Below are 5,966 nucleotides of genomic sequence, written 5' to 3' on the forward strand. Positions count from 1 at the left end.
TTCTGAATTGAGAAAAAAAGTGAATTCAATGGAATTTTCATACAAAAATATCAAAAACAAAAGCAATGGTGTATTGACTAAATGCTTTCTTATGCGTCAAGTTGTAACATTACACAAGTGGATAAAAGGTTTACCTATTTATTTCAAACATACCAACAGTAAGCACAAACATGACAGTCAGTCCCACTATCGTGAAATAATGACATTAATTAGCCATTTAACTTTAAGTGCGTACTTTCTAACTCAATACCCGCTTCACTTTAAATTCTGTTAAACTAAAGTCACACGATTACATACGAGTAGTAGTGTTACAAGTAAGCCAAGTTAAAACGTTGAGTGATTAACGTCAGTATTCGTATCACTTTACATGTTTGTTTTGTTTATTGAAATTATGTGTGCAGATTGACTAACTGCACTTAACAGTTAGCGCGTGTTCGACGTGAACTAGCGTTAATTTACTGCTATCTCACTAAACCCAACATTAGACAACAGCGTGAAGTAACCGCGCTTCGGGGACTTTTTCCGTTGTTTCATGCCAGGGAACCACTGTTATTTGCGAAATAATAGTGGGGGCTGCGCTCCTGCAAATGGTTAACGTTGCACCCCCAGTTACAACTCCTACTCACCGTGTTTTTGTACAGAAAGCAAAGGCGCAAGCTCACCCGATTTAGCTGTTTTAACGGCAGCACACATCCCGGATTAGTGCTGCATTTGTGGACTCATCGGAAAGATCTAAGATCGGAGATTTAGCGACGGCTGATTGAAAAGATCCAAATACTACATTTATGTTGATAGACGCGAGTTGAAGAAGATGTGGAAAAAATATAAATCATCGTTCAATTTCTTGAGGAAATGCTTTGCAGGCTAAAGCGTTCATAATGTCAATCTAATCTTATTAGTTAATATAATAAATCTGTGGCTATGACCAAACTTTATGTCAAAGAATATTGTTAGCATAGTTACTGTAATGGAAGCCAAATTTCCGCCACAAAAAAGAAGGGTTACAAAGTCGTGACAAAAAAGTTTTTATTTATTATCATTTAAAATATGCGCATGCGCAGGCTTCTTGTGGCGTTCGTGTTTTAACAACGTCTCAACAATGAGCTATTGAAACGATAAGTCTGAATCTGTGAATATATCGCTAACAACGGTAAAAGTTCTGCGGACACTTGCATCCACTCACTCCACCCTCCTAACAGACAGGGAGGGACAGGGACGTCTGACGTACTGTGGTCGGCTTTTAGCGGAGTCTAACTTATCTTCGGTATTTACGAGTCCGAGATGAATCAAACATGCGCATATCTTATCTTATAATTTTGACTTTTTTTATAATTCACAAGTGATCATTTCTAACCCTTTTTTGTGGCGGAAATGGGCTTCCGTAGTAATGCCATAAGGCTTTGTTACAATACAAAGAAACAAAGAAGATAGCCCTTTTACCATTCTTACATAAAGGTGAGAAAGAATTGTCAACAGCATGAACCCAACAAACATCCATTTGACATGAAAAAGCCAAAAGAACCATTAGAGATATTTACTGTAAAAGGATAAGTTGAGTGTTCGGAAGAGAAATATAAGTTACTAAGTGTAGACAACCTAGGCTGCATTTGACAGTGACCCCACTGAACTAATGGTAATGCATGTAAATTAGTTGCTTTCCCTGAACATCGCAGATAAGAAATAGAGCACAGATTGAGTAGAGGTATTTTTCCAGTAATATTTATCAATTACAATGGACAAAATTGAGTTTTGATCAATCCAATTTCTATCTAATAAAATAGAAAAGTAGTACTGTACTCCATTGCCAGTGGTACAAAACAAAATGCTGTTTGCTGCTAGTTGTGTGTTGGAATTACTTTGAGGAAGGCCTTTCGCCAGAACAAAGGTCAATTAGCAAAATAAGTCTGAAAAGCTAGTTCAACTAAAATGAAAGGATGTGTATGCTAACAAAATCAAATCAAGTCACAGATTGAATCACATAAATAAAAACCAACAGCCTTATGTGTTTCACCCAACAAACGGGTTCGAGTTTCCACTGTCTTACTAATGGGGTTGAGTTTAAGAGTGCTAAGGGGGTGTTACATCTGGAGTAAACGTAACACAGCATTTCATAAAAACCACATCATACATACAGTCAAACATGGGGGGGTAGTGTGATGGTACTGTGGCATGAAGCCAGTTATGCTTGAAAACCATCCAATGTGGCTCAATTAAAAACAATTCTGCAAAGAAAAGTGGGCCAATCTTTCTCCACGGAGATTTGAAAGACTCACTGTAACATAGCGAAAAACCTTGATGCCAGTTATTGTCGCCAAGGGGGGCACAACCAGTTAATTGGGTTAGGGGGCAATTACTTATTCCACAGTGGGCCATGTTGGTTTGGATTGCTTTTTTCCCCATGAAAATAAAATCCCAATTCAAAACTGCATTTTGTATTCCCTTTGTCTTATCTATCTTTTAAAATTATAATATGTTTAATGATCTGAAAAATTTAAGGGAGATACATATATGAAAAGTAATTGGTCAAATGTTTTGAATATAATAAAGCCCTCAAAAAGGCAATTAATATGCAAGAAGACAAAGAACTGCTACAGTTTTAATAGGGCCTGTGTGGCCCTATGTTGTCAGTTCCTCAGGTTGATGATATAACAGCAATAATACAAAAAATACACAATAGGAGAACAAAAGATCCTTCCCTCCCCTGCTCCGGCCCTAATAAATACACATGCAAAAACAAACAACACAAGCAATCGAGAATGTTCTGCTATGTGTAACATAGTTAAATCATCCATACATCCATCTTCAACCGCTTATCCGGGGTCGGGTCGCGGGGGAAACAGCTCCAGCAGGGAACCCCAAACTTCCCTTTCCCGGGCCACATACACCAGCTCCGACTGGGGGATCCCAAGGCGTTCCCAGGCCAGTGCTAAGATATAATCTCTCCACCTAGTCCTGGGTCTTCCCCGGGGCCTCTTCCCAGCTAGACGTGCCTGGAACACCTCCCAAGGGAGGCGTCCAGGGGGCATCCTTACCAGATGCCCAAACCACCTCAACGGGCTCCTTTCAACGCAAAGGAGCAGCGTCTCTACTCCGAGCTCCTCGCAAATTGGCTGAGCTTCTCACCCTATCGCTAAGGGAGACGCCAGCCACTCCACTTCAACTGCTTGTTCCTGTGACCAAGTTCTTTCGGCCATGACCCATTCTTCATGGCCATAGGTCATAGTTAAACCAGTTCAATTTAAATCCTGGTAAAATGGACGAACAATGCCACCTACTATTAAATACTGGTACCTACACAGACCAAAGGACGGGAAGGATTGTGGGTAATCCTCTACAAAATACATGAGGTAACATGTATTGCGATGTCCGTGGACAATGTTTACTTAACGTTAATTTACTTTAACTAATCATTTATGGTGTGGCTAGCTTTATTGTTTTGGATGTTAGTTATCTTTGTTTAAATGTATTTTTAGTACACAAGTGATGTTTTTTTTGTATATGTTGTATTGTGTGTAATGTCCGTTTTTTAGCTAGCTAGCATCAGTACTATGTTGTCCTCCTAGGCACATGAACCTCAAACCTTTTTGCATCCGTTGTTATTAACAGGTACGTTACAGTATGTTCAGTTTGATTAATCTGTATTAATCTGTTATAGAGCCGCCCTCTGATTCTGATTGGTTTGTTTCAGGTTAACAGCTAATGAAACCAACGATGGCAGCGAAAATTACCCAATCAGGGCTGAATAGGACGAGTCTTCACAAAATTCGGGTGGGATTATTTGCATGGGATGCTGCATGGAAGACAACTCGGAAAATACTGGGCAAACCCCGTCCCGTATTCAAAACGGGACGTGCTATTTCATGCTCAAATACGGGACGATTGCGTATTATAAGGGACGGGTGGCAACCCTAACCATGAGACACGTGAACCTCAAACCTTTTTGTGTCAGTTGTTATTAAACAAATTGTTGATTTCCATGAGCTCCAGAACAGGCATCTCACAGGGGTTTCACATGGTTGCTGGATGCATTGGTTGCTGTGCTGGATTGTATCAGGTCATACAGTTGTTAAATCATAAATCAAACAATAAGTGATAACAGAACAGTATAAAAAATACAGGCCAGCAGCCCACCTTTAGGAGAAAGGCAAATGTGACATTATTTAAGGTTGTGGATAGGTATGTGGTTTAATTACTACATTTGGTGTTTCTATCAATTCAATTCAATTCATTTTATTTTGTATAGCCCAAAATCGCAAATTACAAATTTGCCTCAGAGGGCTTTACAGTCTGTACACATGCAACATCCTCTGTCCCGAAACCCTCACATCGGCACAGGAAAAACTCCCCAAAATATGAAAAAACCCTTCAATGGGGAAAAAAGGGAAGAAACCTTAGGGAGAACGTCAGAGGAGGGATCCCTCTCCCGGGATGGACAGACTGCAATGGATGTCATGTGTACAGAATCAACAATGTAAAAGATGTACAATACATTCAATTTCTCTAACTGAAATGATACAAGTAATTGCAAGTAGCAGAAGAGGTGTACGGCAGGACCACTGCAGGGACAACCTCCATCAGATCGAACCACCATCCACAGAGGCTTCTGTGGGGAGGGAGAGCAGAAAGATGTTGGTTTTTGATGACAGTAATATGAATCATATTTAAAGTAATGATGATGGCAGCAGCAGGTGTCAGCAGAGCCATGAGCCAGGAGTCAGAACCGGGGTCCGCACGAAACTATGATCCACGGAGACCTGCTAGGCGAGAAAGCACAAAAAACTCCCGGAAAGAAGCTTAATTAGTGATGTACATTAATAAAGCATGGATGATTGTGGGAGGAGAGAGTGAGAGTGAGAGAGGGGCTCGGTGTGTCCTAAGAAGTCCCCCGGCAGTCTAAGCCTAGAGCAGCTTAACTAAGGGCTGGTCCAGGCTAACCTGAGCCAGCCCTAACTATAAGCAATATCAAAGAGGAACGTTTTAAGCTTTATCTTAAATGAACTGACCGAGTCTGCCCCCCGGACTGAAAGTGGAAGCTGGTTCCACAAAAGAGGAGCTTGATAACTGAAGGCTCTGGCCCCCATCCTACTTTTTAAAACTCTAGGAACCACAAGTAGCCCAGCATCTATGGAGCGTAGATGCCTTGTAGGACAATACGGTGTAACAAGCTCTTTAAGATAAGACGGTGCCTCACCAGCAAGTGCCTTGTAGGTGAGGAGAAGTACCTTAAATTCTATTCTTGATTTAACAGGAAGCCAGTGCAGAGAAGTTAATACAGGAGTTATATGATCCCATTTCTTAGTTCTTGTTAATACACGTGCTGCAGCATTCTGAATCAGTGGGAATGAATGCAGGATTAATGTCTTCCATCTAAATTTCCCCTTAATAAAAGTGGATGCCAGACTGGGTGGGGAAAAGTTTGCTCTTCTTTCCGGAACATAGCACTGTCAAAAACCCATTTATTTACCTGCTTCTGTTGGTTATTAAATCCTTCTTGATTTTAATTTGAGCTAGCTGATTCTTTTAAATTTGCACAGCCACAAAGTTGGCAATCAAAAAGCGGGACTGTTCAATGGCAGTATTGACTCTTGATTTTTGCAATATGATGCAGTACCTTTTGTTTTTCAGGTGTTTAACTAGATTTATTAGCAAAGAACCAACAGTTTAGTGTCTAATTGTCATCCATGAATTGTTTCTTAATTAAATTTCCTGAATTATACCGCAATATAAAATAACATGTGTCTTGATTTCCTGCAAATCCCTACAACATCAGAGCAATAAATGTACTGTTAGGATACTAGTGCGTGAAAGCCAATACGGCACAGTATTAAAGAAAACTGGCATCTCAGCCATCTATCAAGTATATTTATTGGCAGAAAGAGATATCAGTCCCTCATAAATTTGCAAAAATGGAGACTCCTGTTTGTTCAGTTCTGGAATTCCTGTTTTATTGGGATGAGGGTAGAACG

The sequence above is a fragment of the Pungitius pungitius genome, chromosome 7, assembly GCF_949316345.1.
Source record: "Pungitius pungitius chromosome 7, fPunPun2.1, whole genome shotgun sequence".
NCBI classification, from domain to species: domain Eukaryota; kingdom Metazoa; phylum Chordata; class Actinopteri; order Perciformes; family Gasterosteidae; genus Pungitius; species Pungitius pungitius.